Source organism: Triturus cristatus, chromosome 4_1 (assembly GCF_964204655.1).
Source record: "Triturus cristatus chromosome 4_1, aTriCri1.1, whole genome shotgun sequence".
Classification (NCBI taxonomy): domain Eukaryota; kingdom Metazoa; phylum Chordata; class Amphibia; order Caudata; family Salamandridae; genus Triturus; species Triturus cristatus.
Window position 1 is genome coordinate 29,918,838 of NC_140585.1, and position 21,167 is coordinate 29,940,004.

The 21,167-nt window shown below is 49.6% G+C and overlaps 1 long non-coding RNA gene across 1 annotated transcript in view; it reads left to right on the top strand.

Annotated features, from left to right (window-relative positions):
- Positions 1-20,498, top strand: part of LOC146839369 (uncharacterized) — a 91,155-nt gene extending 70,657 nt beyond the window's left edge. The window contains exons 2-3 of the long non-coding RNA XR_014980680.1: positions 18,768-18,830; positions 20,258-20,498. This is a non-coding gene — a long non-coding RNA (uncharacterized LOC146839369). The remainder of the gene's footprint in view (positions 1-18,767; positions 18,831-20,257) is intronic.
- Positions 20,499-21,167: the final 669 nt, after the last annotated feature.

Below are 21,167 nucleotides of genomic sequence, written 5' to 3' on the forward strand. Positions count from 1 at the left end.
GTTGTTCCGGTTCTGCTCGTGTGGCCCTCTTCGGCCCACTCGGGTGCTTTCCCACCGGTCAGCTTCGGCGGCGAGTTGCCGTGGGTCAGTCAATTTACTGTCGAGGAGGTGCTGCCTGAGCTCGACGAAGCAGTTGTTAGATAGGTGCTCCCACACCATGAGATTAAAAAGTTGCTCGTAGGTCGTTACGTGGCTTCCCTTGATCCAACCCTCGAAGGCTCGGCTGAAATAGTTGACATATTCCACCCAAGTTGTACCCGGGATCCGGGTGCAGTCCCGAAACCTCTGGCGGTACATTTCGGGTGTGAGCCCATATCGGGTGAGGAGGGCAGCCTTCATGTGGTCATAGGATGACATCTGATGGTCTGGGAGCTGTAGCAGGGCATCGCGGCCTTCGTTGACGAACCTCCCCCATAGGCCGGCTCCCCAGTCACTTCGATCGATCCGGTGGGAGGTCATGGCGATCTCGTAGGCCTTGAACCACTGTTGTATGTCGTCCTCTCGGACATACTCTCGGACGACATCCTTGGGGATGTGGACTTTCTTTTCTGACGCTCCCGGGGTGCGCGGTCGCTCGGGCACCTCCGGTTCTTTGTTCTGCTTCCGTAGTTCTATTTCTGCCAGTTTGCGCTCGTGTTCGTATGCTAATCTTTTTTCTTCGAGCTCTCTCTGCCTCTGTTTTTCTTCCCGTTCTTCTCGGAGCCGCAGATGTTCTAGGTTCAGTTTTTGCTCGGCTAATTTTAGTTCACCGTCCATTTTGAGTCGTGCCATTTCTAACTCATGTAGTCTGTTTTTTTCTCTTTCTTGGATCTCTTCCTGCGAGAGGCCCGTTCCTCGCTCCTCGGGAGCCGTGGCGTTCCTCTCTGATGCTGCACCGTTTCGGTCTGGGGATCTGGCGACCCCGGTTTCTGCCCACGACTCAATGGCGTGCTTAAAATCGTCTTTGGTACTCAGGCCGGTGGTAGCAATGCCTAGCTCCATGCAGAATTGTTTCAATTCACGATGGCTGTACTCTTCCAATTTATCCATCTGGAATTTCTCGGTGGATCCGCTCTCTTTGGTTGACATTGTGGTTTTGTCGTGGGGTGAGCTACTCTCTGTACGATTACGCGTTGATTCGGATCGCGCCGCTGGCCACCAATGTTAGACGGACCGGGAGGGTCGGCAGAGGACAAGGGGAGAGGTCTCCGGGGAGAGCCGTCTCCAGCGATCGTACAGATGAGTAACTTCCCCCCCACAGATATACACCACACAAGGATAGGATTTAACGTTCTTTATAAGCGATTTCTTAAGGTACGATGGAATGGTACAAGGAGGTCTGGACTCAGGGGTCCCCTCGATTCTAGTCTCTTGGTTTGGGAAAGGGGGTAGCGGGACAGTCTGGTTACCAATCTGGTAGCTGATATGGTATGATGGATAGCTCACAATCCTCGAGCTCGATGTTCTAGCTTTGGACGGGCCGCGGCAGCGCCAGCAGGTCCCGGTGAAGGTGGTCGTTACACGGTCTGCGGCAGCGCCAGCAGGTCCCGATGAAGGTGGTCGTTACAACGGTCCGCGGCAGCGCCAGCAGGTCCCGACGAGGATGGATGATGCAGAAGGCCGCGGCAGCGCCAGCAGGCAGGACGATAGTTCACAAGGCAGGGCTACGGCAGCGCCGGTAGTCCGTCAAGGCTGAGTTCTTCTCGGTGTCTCTCGACTCCAGGATACAACTGCCTTCCTGCTCTGGAGCTGCCCTAGTTATAGGTCTGGCGCCCTTTGATGTCCGGACCCTCGCACTTGGAGGTCGGAAGGTCCGGGATGAGGGAGTCCAGACACCCAGCAGGGGGGTGGAGCCAGCGCCCGGGGGAGCTGGAGGGCGATCGGCACCTGGCGGGGGAGAGCCATCGACACTTCTTTCTCCCATTGACCTGCCAAGTGGTCCGTTCACCTCCTGGGTGGATGGTGGTGCCGGGATGTCGGGGCCTGGTCAGGCCCAGGGTTAGGGTCGAGCTGAGGCCACGCGGCCTCGTGGTGCAGTGTCCAAGATGGCGGCTGGTCCGGCCGGGGGAGCCGGTAGTGGTTTGGCCCCATGATACATGGATGTCCGGGGGCAGGAGTTCCGTCGGGAGACGGGGTGCGGGTTGTTCTTGTGGGTAACACCTGGAGGGCCGGAGGCTTGGGCCCTGTCATGCGGGGAGGGAGCAAGCCCTTCATGTGGCCTGTCCAACAAGGAGGACAAAGGGAAGCACTTAGTAGACATTGCACTCTACAGCTGCGGTATGCAGGAGGTCTCTTTAACCAGATGGAGATGGCTGAAGCTATTCAGACTCAGAAATCAGGTAAAGCGCCAGGCCCTGATGAAATTCCGGTCGACGTGTTTAAAAACAGTCAGGACTTGTGCATCGGACCTTTTACAGCATTATTTAATACTGTAATGACTCTTGGTCTGGTTCCAGAATCTTGGAAGTTTTCTATAATTGTGCCAATCCTAAGAAGGGGGGGAGAGATGACCCCCTTCAATTATCAGCCAATTTCCCTCTTCGACGGAGTCAGGAAAATGTTTGGGAAATTATTTTATGTCGCGACTTGAGACCTGGATGGAGGAGAACAATGCTTTATCTAATCTTCAGGCCGGGTTCTGAAAAGTAGTCTATAAGGTGATAAAGGACAGAGCTGAGTTACTGTATGATGTGTTGTCTTGTGGTTCAATGTATTCAAAGAATCAGTAGTCCTGGACTAGTGCATCGTAATTTTTCATTACAGGTATTTCAGGTTCCAAATTCAGAACCGTAATATATAGAAGGCAGCCAGCACGTGTTTCGCCCCCTCTTGGCACACAGGCCTGGGGCTTTCTCAAGGCGTGGGGAGGAGTGACACAGAGTGACTTCGATGGAGAGGCTGATATTTAAGCGGTTTCTGTAATCAATAAATAGTCCTGACAGAATGTAACAGACGGTCCAGGACCGAAATAAAAAAATCAAAATGCACTAATCCAGGACTACTGATTCTTTGAACACATTGGAACCACAAAACAACGTACCACGCAGCAGCTCCGCTCTGCCCTTAATCTCCTTATGGACTACATTTCAAAGGATTAGGGGTCCCTCATTTTTAAGAACATCTGAACCCTCTAATTCTACCTATTGCTCAAGGGCGGGCAGACTCTGGGACACCTGCTCCTTTCCTTCCTATGTATTGGGTTCTGAAAAGGTCAAAGTTCAGTAGACCAGGCCGTGAGGTTGTACATGATCTGTATAAAGTACGTGGCCCTGCGAAACTCCCCACTCCTCTTGGTCTTCACAGACCTAAAAACAGCATCGATTCTCTCGACCACTCAGTCCTGCTGAGTCTTCACAAGCAGCTATTTGAGTTTCCTGAAGGATCCGCCCTGCGGCAATCACTCCAGGGTAAGAAGTGGAGTAAAAGGTGAATGCATGCAGAAGTTTGAGATACGCATTGGCGTTAGACAGGGTTGCGTACTTGCCCCAGATTCATTTAACATGGACATCAATGGCACTGGGCAGTCTCTTAGGAGCCTCGTCTTGATGTTCTGTCGTTGGATAAAGAGCATATTCCGATCCGGCTGTTTGCAGTAATTTCGGCTCATACAGAAAAATCAACGCATCGACTTTTGGAAGTCTTCGAGGTATTTGTATGGAACGGAATCTAACAATCAATATGGAAAAAAAACAAATATATAATAATTAATCTCAAATCAAAGTTACTGTGTCCATTCAGGATCTAGGGTAAACCTATTGAGCGCGTCAAAATGTACAACTACCTATGCATCCGAATAGATGAGCACTTACATTGGATAGCTCATCTGGAGGAGTCGAAAATACCTTTGACACAAAACACCTGCGCAATCGTATGTCTTGCAAACTCATGCAGCAAGAGACTCATTAAACCAGCCTTCTAGAGAAAGGCGCTGGTTGCCTGCTCCTGTAGTACTGAAATCTGGGGTTATTCAAAAGTTCAGGCCCTCCAAAGGCTGGAGAACATCCTCTTGCAACGCATATTAAACCTGGGTCCCGGTACTCCTATGACTGTGTTAAGAGCTGAGCTGGGGCTTCCCGGATCGGAGGATGTTATAGCATTTGCCCCTATAAGATCCTGGGTCCAATCCATCTCTTGCCAGATATAGGATGGCCCAGCAGGAACTGAGACGATACAATAATTATAAGAGTTTACCATGGTTTAAACGTGTTAGGAATATCCTAACATATTGGTGGTGTTAAGCAATGGGCTAATGGGCTAACGAATAATACAACCTTAGAAATTGTTAAAAAGAAATAATAGGCATGCGTGTGCCTTAGCAAGTGGCAAGGAAAGGTAGTCTCCCGACTAACTATCTGGAAGTAAAATCTGATCCACAAAGGGAGCCGTTTTTAGGTCGAGCTTTAGCGGCAGCGCACATGCGCTGCTCGCTCTGCGAGGCATGCAGGTGTCCAGTATAGGGAGACAAGCTGCTCTCACTCTCCGCCCATAATTTTCATTGGCTTCTGTGTTTGTCCTTCGTCAATTCTGTCTTCTGATTGATAATGAGGTTTGTTAAGTCCCGCCTTATGATGCCATGTCGTCATTTGTATCCTTCCGTGGCTAATAGCCCCTTTACTTCAAGTGTCACACTGTACGGACATTTGCAATGCAATAGGTCTCGCGTAAATGCGAGTCCTATTGCATTGCAAATGCTTATTTCATTTAGGGCGTGGTCCGCTTTCAAGTGGCCACGCGTCTATAATAGTTTTTTTGTTTTTTAATTCACAGCGCGGTCTGCTTTCAAGCGGTCACACGCCTTTAATCATTTTTATTTATTTGATTTTCGGCCGCAGAATATGGGCCGGCCCCATGTCCTTCATGGCCAGTTAGGAGGCGGAGGTTGCTGGGTGACTGGCTGCCCGAGGTGAGCGCGCTTATCAGGTTTCACTTGCCACTCATTCAGAAGCAGCACATTCACACGTACGGAGCACAGCTTGTTGCAGCTGGAGGTGTGTCTCAATGGTGAGTCTGTGGCGAGGATTGACATTGTGCATAAACAGACGCACTGGCAGTGCGTGGGTACTGCACGGATTGATTTTAAAATGGACAGTACCAGCCCTTCTGAGCAGGAGTGCAATACTCTTAAGGGGACAGTGCAGGTCATAAGGAGTATATGCACGGTAGCATTTCCATTTTAGGCACTGCGTGGGAGCGTCTCTCTATCCAACGAACCCAATTCAGCGAAAGACAACTTTCAAGAAGGCATGGAAGCAGTCGCCAAATGGATGAAGAGCAGCTGTCTACAACTCAACACGGACAAAACAGAAGTACTCATCATGGGCCCACACACTGACGCCTGGAACTACACCTGGTGGCCCCCCCCCCGCCTTTGGAAGCCCGCCCACCCCCACGGACCACGCATGCAACCTTGGAATCATCCTGGACTCCGAACTCAAAATGGACCGCCAGATCAACTCCTTTGCATCCTCCTGCTTCCACACCCTCTGCCTCCTACGCAAGACCTTCAAATGGATCCCCCTCGAGCACAGAAAAAACGTCATCCAGGCCCTTGTCACCAGCAGACTCGACTACGGCAACGCAATCTACGCCGGAATAAACAAAAACCTCACAGCAAACTTCAAAACATCCAGAACGCCGCCGCCAGACTAATCCTCAACCTGCCAAGATACTGCCACATCTCCCAGCACCTACGCACTCTCCACTGTCTCCCCATCGAGGCAAGAATCACCTTCAAGATTCTCACCCACGCACACAAAGCCCTCCACAACACCGGAGCAGCCTACCTGAATAGCCGACTCACATTTCACGCACCCCAAAGGGCCCTACGATCAGCCCAGCTCTCCTACGCCGTGGTCCCCCCCCCCCCCCCCAGCGCCTCGAGACCGTTTCGGGTGAGTAGTCGTGCTTAACAAACCCATGATTGATTGAATAATATATTCTATAATTCTGTGTTTAGGAGCATGTAACATCGATTTCCAGCACAAAAGTCAGTGTGTGATGGAACTTTGGTCCCCAACACAAGGCGTGTTTTTATGGGGTAACGCCTGCGTCATCAGACGGCAGCTGCTCTGCGATGCACAGCACAAAGAGACCTTGTCAGTGCGTTTTACAGGAGTGCAGCCGCTGGAACCGCAGGTGCGCCCTTTACTGTGCGATTAAGACCAGTGCCCGGCGAGGGCTGCCTGCTCTGCCTGTAGTGGACACGTTTCAGCCGCTCATGGCTGAGCCTGTTTCTGAGTTTGGTTTCAGAGGGTGGAATCACCGCGTCGGCCTGTGCATCAGGGCACCGTTTTAATTCACCTACAATTCACAAGTCGGATCGTATTATTTTAAAATAAAAATTCCCCATCGTGTCTTCGTTATAAATGTCTTTTTTGAATAATAAAAAGAATATTGGGGCATGGACATGTATATAGCAGTGTGTATTGTGCGGCCTTTCCTTGTATACTGGCACTGCAGACCTCCGCCCGTAGCATGTTTCACATGAGCTGAATTCAGAAGCGACAGGCAGCGAATCGAACCACAAACCCTGTTTATCGAAGAAAAACGAGTCATCCCTGTCTAGAGAGGAGATGGCACGAGGTAGCCATTCGCGGCTCTGAAAGCCCTGCTCCTTCGGGGGTATTCTCTCTGTCCCGTCACGGCTGTTGTCTCTTTGTTATCTGGTGGTGGGACCGTGCGGTGTCTTTTTATTACCCCGGGGTTGTCCCTGGTTGTCCTGCTGTTCGTTTGTTCTTTGGGGTGGAAGTGATAACATTGCCTTTCATCCCTGTTAATGTCTCACCTGTCCCCGGGCTCTCACAGTGACCAGGGCGTGGCTGGTTATTGCTGGGGGCGTGGCTACAGGCCACGTGAAGCATCCAAAACAGACAAGGGCGGCTCCCCCCCCCTCTTCTAGATCAGGCTGGCAGCCTGGCATAGACTGACTCTCGCCCAGCCCCAACTGCCTTACAGAAACAGAACTGAAACGTCAGACTCGCAGTGGTCCTGCCTGCCTTCCAGGCTTGAGTCCGACATGTGTGTGAGTGCCCCCAGGCCAGCAAGACTGCCTGTCGGCTGTGTGCAAATATTAGGGCGACCAGCGGTCCTCAATCTGCTGGAGGGGTCCAGGGATTCCCGTCTCAGCAGGTTTCACCGAATTAAAGCAAATGTCCTGATTTCTAGAGGGGGGCAGTCGAATACAGAGGAAGCAAGCTCTGATGCGTTCCGGTGCAGGATAGCTACCGGCCTTTTCAGAAACCAGTTTAATAAACACAGATACAACTCTGGGTGAAAGGTGCACTTAATTCCGCCCCCTCGAGTGCCCGGTTGTCTTTTTTTTCCATAGTGACCTCTGTCTTTTAAGTCACTCTGTACCCATTCCTGCATGTGAAATTGTAGTCCTGCTTCTATGTTTATGAAATGCCCCAGTTTTTGGTTTTCAAACTCTGGTAAGGAAGCCAAATATTGCCTGACCCATGACTGTGCCCTTCTCTCCACAACAGCTGAATGGAACATGGTCACTGGAGTGAATGCTTGAAGCTGGACAGCGGAGTGTTTCTGCTACAAGGAGAGGGCCCACCACACTCAAGCCCTGTGCTTAATTTGAGCCAGTGGTTTCCGGTGCTCGGCACGGGACTTAACTGTCAACATTGGCGCGTGTGAGAGTCTTTCACAAGGTGGCGCTGTCTTGCGAATTTAGATAGACAAACCACAACACTTAATTAATAAAACTGAATATACATTATTTTTTTTAGTTAAATAATTTTTATTGAAGATAAAAGCACACAAGAGAACAAATACAAATTTAGCCAGAAGGAGTAAGTAAATTGTAAAACATGCCAGCAAATATATAAAATGACTAAACAATAGGGTCAAACTACGAGAGGAGGAAACATAATGTAAACAGTATACAAAATAAAAAAAAAAAAACCTAAAAATTTGCGAAGAACAGGCATTAAGAAGATAAGGCATAGGAAATAACAGAGAAATACAAAACTCCTAAAAAGATAGTAAAGTGTAGATACTATTTTAAATAGAAGAGCAAAAAAATTTTATCAAAAAGGAGAGAGAAAAGAGGAAAGAGGAAAAGTATAGATAGAGAGAGAAAAGAGAAGTAAAGGGAAGGAAGAGAACAGAGAGAAAAGGAAGAAGAGCAAGATGCTAAGAGTAGATAGGGGCTATAGAGTTGATGATAGGAAGGATGTGAAAGGTAGCCATAATAGGTCGGATTTAATTTGTACGTGAATGGAGGATGGAGGGATAGTTGCAATTCTATGTTCATCACAGATATAATTCCACCAATGAAGAGGGGATAGTTTAGAGTTATCTTTCCAACAAGTGAGAATGACTTTAAATGCCACAGCACTGAATAAGTCTAACAACGGGGGAGCAGGAGTCTGAATATACATTATTAACATTAAAATGACTGCTGCCCGCTGCCTAAGCCAGTCTTTTAGCTTCGCCGGCCTGAGATAGTCTGTCCCCGATGCCATGCCTCAATGCGCCCTTTTGTTGCACTTGTGTGACTTTAGAACTACTTAATGCTGTATTTCTCATCTATGACTTATGGGTCCCCATGTACCTCTTGTAAACGTCATCACATAACATATAAGGCTCTCTGTTACCTTCGGGTCCAGCTAGCACTATGACAAACTCTAAAAAACAATAATAACTCATCTATTGAGAAGCAAACAGGCATCAGTGTGCCAACACCAGCCATGCTGGGCACTGCCCTTGAACTGTGCCCTGAGGCTACCTCTCCTCTCATTGCCCAGGCTCAGTTTGGTAAAGTAGGGCACCCAAGGCTGAACTGCACTGCAACTTAATGCAACCTCTCTGCGTCTCCCATCAAATTACACGATGGTGAATTTACCACGAGACTTGGCACCTCTCCCTTCCCAGGTAATACCCGGTCCATTATTCACTCACACGCCCCCTGGCAGGGTTTACACTGATTCTAAACCCTCCCAATCCTGCCTACTAGGAAGCAGACGAATAAGGTCACAAAGTTATTCCCCAAAGGCACATGAATTGTTCCAAGGGAGGCTGTGAGGAAAAGATGTCTCCTGGCTCAGCGTTCCCTCTAGTTCACTAGGTCACAAGTGGGGGGCGCTGATTCTGAGGGCACGGAAAGCCAAGGGCTTGCCAGTCCCAGGAATAGATCTCTGAGTTAAGGGCCATGCCACGCTGTTTACTGCAAGCGTATGTGGGTGGAGAGGGAAAGCCGCTCGTCCCATGGAGCCCTTGAACCAGGTCCTGAGGCTGCTGGAATTATTCCTGATATCCAGCTGAGGGCAATCTTTTAAGTGGACCTGATTTAGAGGAGGGGAGACTCGAAGGAAACCCCAAAAAGCTCTGCCTGACTTCTAATCCCCTTGTTCCTCAAAAAATATTTTTGGATGTCTCTATGTGCGCAATGTGTCTCTTCACGGGCAAAGTGATAGTGAAAGATGGCGCTCTAGGTGCAGAGAGGGGCAGCAGCAGAGAGGGGCATCCGTGGCATGGTAATACAGCGGCAGCCGCGTGGACAGAAGGATTCAGCGGGGCAGGGAGGAGGGTGGAAGCTGAAGCCAAGGAGAGGCGTCAATCCTGCAGGCGGTGAGCACTGAGGCAGGGTACAGGGGGTAGAAGTGACGAAGGCTGGCTCCCTTTCTGGGAGATATGGGGTGCAGGAGCAGGGCGAGTTGCAGAGGTTTTGCAGGGGTACAGGAGTAGAAGTGAAGAGGGCTGGCTCCCTTTCTGGGAGATATGGGGTGCAGAGGCAGGGTGAGTTTCAGAGGTTTTGCAGGGTACAGGGGTAGAAGTGAATAAGGCTGGGTCCCTTCTGGGAGATATGGGGTGCAGAGGCAGGGTGAGTTTCAGAGGTTTTGCAGGGGTACAGGAGTAGAAGTGACGAAGGCTGGCTCCCTTTCTGGGAGATATGGGGTGCAGAGGCAGGGCGAGTTGCAGAGGTTTTGCGGGGGTAAAGGAGTAGAGGTGAAGAAGGCTGGCTCCCTTCTGGGAGATATGGGGTGCAGAGGCAGGGTGAGTTGTAGAGGTGTTGCAGGGGTACAGGAGTATAAGTGAAGAAGGCTGGCTCCCTTCTGGGAGATATGGGGTGCAGAGGCGGGGCGAGCTGTAGAGGTTTTGCAGGGGTAAAGGAGTAGAAGTGAAGAAGGCTGGGTCCCTTTCTGGGAGATATGGGGTGCAGAGGCAGGGTGAGTTGTAGAGGTGTTGCAGGGGTACAGGAGTAGAGGTGACGAAGGCTGGCTCCCTTTCTGGGAGATATGGGGTGCAGAGGCAGGGTGAGTTGTAGAGGTGTTGCAGGGGTACAGGAGTAGAGGTGAAGAAGGCTGGCTCCCTTTCTGGGAGATATGGGGTGCAGAGGCAGGGCGAGTTGCAGATGTTTTGCAGGGGTACAGGAGTAGAAGTGAAGAAGGCAGGCTCCCTTCTGTGAGATATGGGGTGCAGAGGCAGGGTGAGTTGCAGAGGTGTTGCAGGGTACAGGAGTATAAGTGAAGAAGGCTGGCTCCCTCTCTGCGAGATATGGGGTGCAGAAGCAGGGCGAGCTGCAGAGGTTTTGCAGGGGTACAGGAGTGGAAGTGAAGAAGGCTGGCTCCCTTTCTGGGAGATATGGGGTGCAGAGGCAGGGTGAGTTGCAGAGGTTTTGCAGGGTACAGGAGTGGAAGTGAAGAAAGCTGGCTCCCTTTCTGGGAGATATGGGGTGCAGAGGCAGGGTGAGTTGTAGAGGTTTTGCAGGGGTACAGGAGTATAAGTGAAGAAGGCTGGCTCCCTTCTGGGAGATATGGGGTGCAGAGGCGGGGCGAGCTGTAGAGGTTTTGCAGGGGTACAGGAGTAGAAGTGAAGAAGGCTGGCTCCCTTCTGGGAGATATGGGGTGCAGAGGCAGGGCGAGTTGCAGAGGTTTTGCGGGGGTAAAGGAGTAGAAGTGAAGAAGGCTGGCTCCCTTCTGGGAGATATGGGGTGCAGAGGCAGGGCGAGTTGCAGAGGTTTTGCAGGGTACAGGAGTAGAAGTGAAGAAGGCTGGCTCCCTTCTGGGAGATATGGGGTGCAGAGGCAGGGTGAGTTGTAGAGGTGTTGCAGGGGTACAGGAGTAGAGGTGACGAAGGCTGGCTCCCTTTCTGGGAGATATGGGGTGCAGGAGCAGGGCGAGTTTCAGAGGTTTTGCAGGGGTAAAGGGGTAGAAGTGAAGAAGGCTGGGTCCCCTCTGGGAGATATGGGGTGCAGAAGCAGGGTGAGCTGCAGAGGTTTTGCAGGGGTAAAGGAGTAGAAGTGAAGAAGGCTGGCTCCCTTCTTGGAGATATGGGGTGCAGAGGAAGGGCGAGTTGCAGAGGTTTTGCAGGGTACAGGAGTAGAGGTGAAGAAGGCTGGCTCCCTTTCTGGGAGATATGGGGTGCAGAGGCAGGGCGAGTTGTAGAGGTGTTGCAGGGGTAAAGGGGTAGAGGTGAAGAAGGCTGGCTCTCTTTCTGGGAGATATGGGGTGCAGAGGCAGGGCGAGTTGCAGAGGTTTTGCAGGGTACAGGAGTAGAGGTGAAGAAGGCTGGCTCCCTTTCTGGGAGATATGGGGTGCAGAGGCAGGGCGAGTTGCAGAGGTTTTGCAGGGGGAAAGGAGTAGAAGTGACGAAGGCTGGCTCCCTTTCTGGGAGATATGGGGTGCAGAGGCAGGGCGAGTTGCAGAGGTTTTGCAGGGTACAGGAGTAGAGGTGAAGAAGGCTGGCTCCCTTCTGGGAGATATGGGGTGCAGAGGCAGGGTGAGTTGCAGAGGTTTTGCAGGGGTACAGGAGTGGAAGTGAAGAAGGCTGGCTCCCTTTCTGGGAGATATGGGGTGCAGAGGCAGGGCGAGTTGTAGAGGTGTTGCAGGGGTAAAGGGGTAGAGGTGACGAAGGCTGGCTCCCTTTCTGGGAGATATGGGGTACAGAGGCAGGGTGAGTTGTAGAGGTGTTGCAGGGGTACAGGAGTAGAGGTGACGAAGGCTGGCTCCCTTTCTGGGAGATATGGGGTGCAGAGGCAGGGCGAGCTGCAGAGGTTTTGCCGGGTACAGGAGTAGAAGTGAAGAAGGCTGGCTCCCTTTCTGGGAGATATGGGGTGCAGAGGCAGGGCGAGCTGCAGAGGTTTTGCCGGGTACAGGAGTAGAGGTGAAGAAGGCTGGCTCCCTTTCTGGGAGATATGGGGTGCAGAGGCAGGGCGAGTTGCAGAGGTTTTGCGGGGGTAAAGGAGTAGAAGTGAAGAAGGCAGGCTCCCTTCTGGGAGATATGGGGTGCAGAGGCAGGGTGAGTTGTAGAGGTGTTGCAGGGGTACAGGAGTAGAGGTGAAGAAGGCTGGCTCCCTTTCTGGGAGATATGGGGTGCAGGAGCAGGGCGAGTTTCAGAGGTTTTGCAGGGGTAAGGGAGTATAAGTGAAGAAGGCTGGGTCCCTTTCTGGGAGATATGGGGTGCAGAGGCAGGGTGAGTTGTAGAGGTTTTGCAGGGGTAAGGGAGTAGAAGTGAAGAAGGCTGGCTCCCTTTCTGGGAGATATGGGGTGCAGAGGCAGGGTGAGTTGTAGAGGTTTTGCAGGGGTAAAGGAGTAGAAGTGAAGAAGGCAGGCTCCCTTCTGGGAGATATGGGGTGCAGAGGCAGGGTGAGTTGCAGAGGTGTTGCAGGGTACAGGAGTATAAGTGAAGAAGGCTGGGTCCCTTCTGGGAGATATGGGGTGCAGAGGCAGGGCGAGTTGCAGAGGTTTTGCAGGGTACAGGAGTAGAGGTGAAGAAGGCTGGCTCCCTTTCTGGGAGATATGGGGTGCAGAGGCAGGGCGAGTTGCAGAGGTTTTGCAGGGTACAGGAGTAGAGGTGAAGAAGGCTGGCTCCCTTCTGGGAGATATGGGGTGCAGAAGCAGGGCGAGTTGCAGAGGTTTTGCAGGGGTACAGGAGTAGAAGTGAAGAAGGCTGGCTCCCTTTCTGGGAGATATGGGGTGCAGAGGCAGGGCGAGTTGCAGAGGTTTTGCAGGGTACAGGAGTAGAAGTGAAGAAGGCTGGCTCCCTTCTGGGAGACATGGGGTGCAGAGGCAGGGCGAGTTGCAGAGGTTTTGCAGGGGTAAAGGAGTAGAAGTGAAGATGGCTGGCTCCCTTCTGGAAGATATGGGGTGCAGAAGCAGGGTGAGTTTTAGGGGTTTTAGGTCGAGCCTGGGCAGCACATGCGCTGCTCTGCAAGGCATGCTGTGCTGAGGTAGGGACTTGAAGCTCGGTCCAGATTTTTAATTGGCTCGTGTTATAGTCCATTGAAAACTGTGGCTGTTCATTGGTCACAAGGCTTAGAAGTCCTCCCTTAGTACCGCCTTGTCTCCTTTTGTAACCTCCCATTCCGACATACTCTGTTACGCGTGTTGTTGCTCCGTAGGCTTTAATTTCAGCCACCAAGCACTATTTTCTCAAATGGCTTTGTCCTGCCTGCTGTTGCAGGCAGGACACGCTCTCTCCTAAAGCTTTTTAAAAATGTTTATAGCACACATGTGCAATGCGAAATGTCTCACATTTGCAAGAGTTTAAGCTATTGGCATTGTAAATAGAATGATTTGATTAATGACGCCGAAACTAATGGCGATATTACCAAACAAGAAGCGACTTTCCTCACTACTAGTGAGGGCAAGATCCCTTATTTCTATACCCTACCAAAAACGCACAAGAACAAGATACCACCCCCTGGCCGACCCATTGTGTCAGGGATTGGCTCATTGCTGGAACCCCTGTCACGTTACTGTGATTTCTTTCTGAAACCACTGATTCAATCAACAAGCACCTATCTGAAAGACACCAAAAGTCTGTTATCACTACTCCAAGGGATGGTTCTCCCGGAAGGTGTATCCTTCCTTGTGACAATGGATATCGAAAGTTTGTACACCTGCATCCCGCAGGATGACACCATCAATGTCGTGAGACACACCCTTGAGTCCAGTGTTTGGAACTACACGACCCCGCGAGAATTCATTGTCAGCTGTGCCACTCTCGCACTGAAGAGGAACTTCTTCGAATATAAGGGTGACCTTTTTCAACAAATCACAGGAACTTCAATGGGCAGCACTTTTGCGCCTTCGGTAGCCGGGTTGTATGTTTTTGACTTCGAAAGAAAATTCATTTTGGATCCCAACAACCCTTTTCTGTCAAGCCTCTTCTTTTGGAAAAGGTACATTGACGATGTGCTGATCATTTGGCAGGGCTCTGAGGACCGCCTCAGAGATTTCTTTGGATGGATAAATACTTGCGATCCCCATCTCAGATTCACCCACACACATGACAAGGATGAGATGATCTTCCTTGATGTGGTAATCACCAGAACAGGTGATACCCTCCAAACCAGAACTCACCATAAACCGACGGCAAAGAATAATCTGTTACACTTTTCCAGCTACCACCCTCGCCCTCTTAGGGAAAACCTCCCCTTTGGGCAATTTTTGCGTCTCCGACGGAACTGTAGCGAAGTGTCTACATACAAGAAACAAGCACAAGAGCTTACATCGAAATTGAAATTTCGGGGTTACCCTGACAGAATCCTTTCCAGGAGCAACAAGCGGGCCCGGAATCAAAATCGAGACGCTCTACTAGAAGACCATGTGAGAGATGATCAGGATTCCTTACCTCTCACTTGTGTAACAACTTTCAATGCAGCATCAAACGCAGTCAGCAAGTCCATTAAGAAGCACTGGAATATCCTGACGAGCAACAAGCACAACTGGGATAAACCTTTATTCTCTTACAAAAGAGCAAGGAGTTTAAAGGATGCCTTGGTCCACACTCGCCCTAAGATATCAGACAAAGATCAAAACCAGTCTATTACTAGTGCGTGGGGCCTCCCTCCTATTGTTGGTCACTACCCTTGCGGCTCATGTAGCGTCTGCCACCTGACTTCCCCCTCGAAACACCTTGAACTTGAACCAGGGAAACAATGGGTGCAGAGAACGCACACAAACTGCAATTCTACAGACGTGGTTTACCTCATCACCTGTCCATGCGGACTAAGATACGTCGGGATGACAGGGAGGAAAATTAAGCAGCGCATATGCGAACATCGCAGTACCATTCGCTGTCGAAAACTAAGCACAAAATTGACAGAACATTTTCTTTTGGCCAATCACACCACGAACGATATGACCTGGTCAATCATTGAAAAATTGAAACCAGGACAAAATACTCAGCAGCTACTCTTTGAAAAAGAGCAAAGGTGGGTCTATCGCCTTTCTACTCACCTCACAGGTCTTAATGATAACATCCCGTGGAACTCCGTCTTGAAGAATTGAAATATGGGTTGATTTCCACCATTAGGACTAACACCTTGATGGCCTCTTTGTAGCACTGCCTAGGATTTCTTTAGACCCCCTCTGTTGTGTTTCTCATTGGAACTGACCAATGCAGTGGGTCACCAATAGATACAATACACAAAGCGCCTCTCGTTAATTTCCTCTTGAAACCAGTTTTCACTTAGGGGATCCACCCGTAAAGTGTAATTCTTTTGAACAGTTTTCAGGCATTAAGTGGCATGTTTAAGTAGTCAATAATCACCGACTATTTTCAAACATAAATAATCATGACGAAGTATTTTCGCCATTATTTGTCATGCTCCCTGTAAAAACTAGCATATCCTACTTCAGCCCACCACATCTTAGTCAACCAATCCTAATGGGACTAGGTCTGAGGGCTCGGCCGCTAACACACGCACCTGTTGATGATGTCACGCGTTTACGGACGCTGTTGCTATCACGTGACACGCGTCTCCGCATCACGTGATAGGTTTGCATTTGTATTTATTCCGGCTCTCACTCCATACTCACCAAGATCCGGGCCGAGCAGGACTGATCCAGGTACCTTGCGGGAGTGTGCGAGCATGGAAGTAAGTAGTTTCCCTTTACCATCGCGTCCCTCTGGTCCCAGTGAGTTTCTCTTACGAGTACCCAGACCAACAAGGTTCTCTTATTTATCTACTCCCATAGATACTATAGCTCACTACCCCCCCCTCGGACCCATGACGCAACAAATACTGGTTTACTGAGTAAGAGTTCAGCCCCCTTTTTTCCATGTTGTTGTTGTTTTTAAATACCAAATTGATAGTCATGCACTGGAGCAACGGCGCCTGGCAAACACCATGTGTGCTCATTTCAGCATGTACTCCACTTGCACGAGTCCGCTATATGTATATATGTATATATTTTTAAAGGCAAGCACTACGGCTACTACAGCCTACGCCGACAGCACATCGCTGGCCGGCTAGTCAATACATTGTTTTATTGACTTCACTGACACAACTTGTGCGCAGGACCACTACGAAAACACGCTGATAAAAGTACAGGTCCCACAGCTCACACAGAGCACCACTCTTTTTGTGTGGGAGTCTTGATAACCACTTAACGTTATTTGACACCCACTCCCCCTTCACAGCATGGGCCTACCAATTGTGTTCACCTGAATCACGTAAAGCATAAGATATTCAAGTGACACAATGTGTCTATCTGTATATGTCTTTATGTGTGTTATGTCTGTTTTTCCCTTTACAGGCGTTACTAGCCCCTTAATTACAGGATGGCTCTTGCGGTAAAACAGTGAGTCTTACCGCTCAAACACACCACTGGTCTGGGTGCACCTTAGCGTGTGCATACCGCCGTGGTGTTCCCTATGGTCCTGATGAATGCTTAGCCGACTGGGCTCATTAAGCAGAAACATGTTGACCTTCCCCCCTTTTGGATAAGCCGTGTCCCACCTAATTGGCCGGCTTCTGTCCAACCCACTTGTTTTTAGTTCGGTATTTGGTTTGCCAGAATTAAATTGGTTATTGGTTAAAACCACTCACCTTTTAAATTTTTCACTCCCCTTTCCATCAAAAACCAGCTCCGCTGTAGTTCAGGCGTTGTAGCACACCAGAGAGGCATTCGGCCTCTCTGGTGGAACCCGATGATGAAGCATGTCACCAACCAGGTTGGTGAGTGAGGGTTCTCTTAAAAACACAACTTTTTGCTCACGCTGTTACTCCTATTTTGCTCCTTACTTTGTTCACTCTTTTGTTGTTGATGTACTTGTATTGTAAATAGAATGCCTTTTATTTATCTGTTTTAAAAACAACACACATCAAAGACATTGTCATTTACAATGCCAATAGCTCAAAGTCTCGTAAGTGTGAGGCCTATTGCATTGCAAATGCTTGTTGAATCTGTTGTCCCTCCCTGAGAAAAGGGCTTATTATACCTTATGTTCAGATCAGGAACCCTCCATGAGCGGCGTTTACTAAGCCATGGGGCAACGCCACAGGAGCTGTATCTGAAGTGTGTCCCTTGGCTTTTGAGGGCCCTGAGACAAGGTGGCGTTGATGCTGCGGTGTGAGATCTTGTTGAAAGTCCTGTGTTTCTAGAATGTAACCGAGATGCCGCAGAGCAGCTCTTCTGTCGTGCTATAGAGCGGATCCAACAGAGATTGGCCAGACCGCTGCTTTATATGTACACACTGCTTGGAAGATTGCAAGGCCTGCTGGATTTGGAGAAGGCAGTGGGTCTAAGGTATACGTGACAGCCAGCAGTCGGCTTTTGTCGCTCCTTGTTGGGCGTTGGAGGCTGAAGGATCTGGCGACGTAGGATGCCTTGTCGCCTGTATCAAAAGAACCAGCGGGGCAATGGTCGACCCAGAGCACCTTCCTGGCTAGATAGGGTGCCGAGAGACATTATTACGCATTCGCACCTTCACTTTATAAAAGTTCACAGAGGTAGCTACTTCCTACTTGGCACACATCTCAGGGTTAATCCCCTGGTGTCTTCTAATTGTAATTATTTGGATAAAATATCGTTTTTAACATTTTAGGTAGACTTTGTGCAGTCTGCTTGTGCTTACATTCTATTTCTGATGACCAGGGCAGTCGTCAGGTGTCCATAAGGTACATTTGCCCTGAGTGGGTAACTAGTTATAGCTTACCTAGGCATTTGCACTTAGGCACACGTTTGATAGCTGGTACCCCATGTAAAACCCAATGACCACTTTATTTAACTTATTTAAATGGTTTTAATAGTGTCGCAGGACATCGACTTGCGCTTCCTCTTTATATCATTTCATAGTAAGTCGACCATGGATGATGCGCAGAGAGTGGCCTTTTATGAACTGTGTCCAAGGTGCTTTAAGCCAACATGAATGGTGTGTTGTAAATGTCAATCGTTCAATTGTATGCCATAATTTACTGCAATAAACTTTGGCCTTTGACGGACAGGCCCAACAATAAGGTGCCAGTGGACGATGGATATCCTACTAAATCCAACAGTATCGCCCCAAGCCAACCTTAAAGGTGATCACCTCAAAAATACCAACTCCCAACAGGTCCATTAAAAAACCTACATCTACGACCGAAAGATGTAACGATTAAAGGTATTTTATAATAATTGTTTGTCCATTCTCACAATGGCTGCAGGACTAAGTGTACATAATGATGCTAAAGCAGCAGCCAGTTTTTGATAACAGAGGTGATCCTGAGATGGGGCGTGGCGTCCGCTCAGATAACAGGCCTCATTTTGCTAACACAGCATTCCAACACATATGCGCCGCCTTAGGAATAAAACATAAATTGACATCTGCTTATCATCCCCAAACTAAAGGAACAGTAGAGCGCCTGAATGGCCTCCTCAAGAATGAAATGTGCAAACTCTGTACCTGTGGGAGGGACGGGCGGAGAAAGAAGCGTAGAGGCCTGAGATGCGGCTCAATCTTGGCGTAGTTTTATTGCAATGATACGAAGCAATGCTTCAGAAGAGAAATGGCAGGGGTATTCCCTGAGGGTCCAAACAGACACTCTTCTCCTTCTTTTTCCTCTCCAGGTATCTTCTGTCAGACTGACAGGACAACGTCCCCCGGAGTCCCCCAAAAAGAAGAAAGCAGCGGTAAGTACGCTGGCCCTATGCTTGGGCTTCTACTGAAGATACCGTCACCACGCCAACAGTGCAGGGATATAGAAGTGATGAAAGGGCGTATGAACGCGCTGGCCCAAAAAAAGACTAAGTCTATGTGCCGCTTTATCTCCTCCCTCCCTCTTTGCCCGGTTCTGCCTATCCCTTAGTCCCAGGTAATAGGCCGTGTACCCCATGAAAACAAGAATAACAAGCATTGGCATAGCCAATAGGTCTCGCCTTTGGGACCTTATAAGTGTTTAGCCATGCAACAGTTGCATAACTAAATACTTATAAGGTCCCAAAAGCGAGACCTATTGGCTATGCCCAGCGGCGGTGCGGCCGTGAAATTGAAAATGATCGCGATCAAACATCAAAGCGGCTGCGAAAGTTAAAGTAATCGCGCTAAAGCGCGGTGCGCGCGCCCGCGCACATGCACTGTAGCTCTAGGCTGGCCTGGTAGCACTTTTTGGAGCCCTCTCAATAAGTCTCACCAGACCAGCACAGGCGCTGGGTCAGGCGAGACCTCAAAAGAAATAAGGTATAGATCAACATGCAAGGCTTCAAAGGGTGATTATATTCCCCCAAAGCATGTCCCAGCCTCCCTCTCCGGAGGTTATGGGTAATCCAGGCGTGAGGAAAAAGATTGAAGTAGTGCACACTCTCAGTGAAATGTCCCTTTGTGACCCCTCTCCTCCTCTCCTCTTGTGGTTGTTCTATGCCGGACCCATAGATTTCCTCCCCCCTGCCCAAATCACCTAGCGCAACTGCTGCAACTCTCCTGAGTTGCAGCGGCTTGAAGGCGATCCCTGGGGGTGTCCACCAGTCTTCGCACCAGTCGTCGGGGTTGTCATCTTCCCCGGCGTCCTCGTCCTCTCTCCTAGCATCAGCTGGGCTCTCTTCTTCCGTTGGCTTGGCGTCTTCGCTCTCCGTCACAGCTGGGCTCCTCCAACACTCAGCGTCTTCCGGTTTTCCTCCCCCAGCTTCCTGGGATTCCCTCCTCTTCCGCCCTTGTCGATACCATCCATTTGCCGTCCTGCCGTGGAGAACGCTCTTCTTCCTGTGAGGAGGAGGCGTTGGTTATTGTTAACTCCTTCCTTTCGATTAGGTCCAAGTCGCCGACGTAGGAGAGTGGTTGACCGTGGAACAGGCACGGTGAGTTACCGGCCCATGTCCGGTCGCCCCCTCACAGAACCACTTTGTATAAAGGCGGTATTGTCTACCTCTAGCCTTGTACACTCTCCGAAATCAGTCAGGAAGTGATCACCATTTAATGCCACATCAAATTGTGACAGGATGTCCCATGCCCACCCCTTTAAGGCAGCAGAAAACAGATGCCCCATAAGACAACTGAGGTTTTAAGAGATGAAATGAGTTATTTTATTGAGTTAATGAAATCTGTCAAGTTCTTCTCTAAATAGGTATTGCAAAAGGAGAAGACTGCGTTAGCCCAGCAGACCAGTTCGATACCTGTTGGCCAGAGGGTGTATGTGCGTAATTTTGCCACAGATGGAAGGATCCTCCTTATGACAGCCCCTTACCACAGAAGATGAGTACTCCCACTGCAGTGAAGGTGGATGGTCGAAAACCATGGATTCACGGGAGCCGTGTGCGCCTAGATCCTGCCTTGCCCAGGAACTTCCAAAGACAAGAAGGGAACAAGAGGAGAAAAAAGAGACACAAGAGTAACAACGCTGTCTCCTTTCAAAGCGCAAGCGTTGTATTTTGTCGACTTCACTAGCAGACAGTTATGCATCGCTCTTTTGTTTTTCTTCTTATGCCTTCTTATGCAGGCAGTTATGTTAAAATTGTATTTTACCTCTGTATGGGGTTATGCAATGGTATTAAGCGCTTGCAGAGAGGAGTACCTGAGCAGGAAAACATATCCCATAGCATTCATGCTGACTTATTAGATAATGAGTGGGACAAACATATGACAGCGATAGGTGTGCAAACTGCCAAGGCTTCCTGTTTTGTTTGCTCTTTGATTCCACATGCCACCGACTCAGATCGGTCACACTCGTCCAAGGGGGTACCGCCAAATATTATCATGTGTCTGTTACACCTTTTCCTTTGGAGGATAGGAGCGCAGGTGCAACCACTCTGGGTTAGACAGGGAACATTCTTAGTAAACACTACACAATATGAGGAAGAGTTAGCAGATGTAATGAACCTTCTAACTGACAGTGAAGAGTTAGCAGTGAAGATAGAAGCAATGTCCATGATCGGGATAATGAGGTAAAGGGTGAAACCTAGAGAGCAGGGATATTGTAGCAGGGATTGTTAGGGGTATCCTGACCTTCGCTTTTCTGCCAGAATCATTCCGCTATA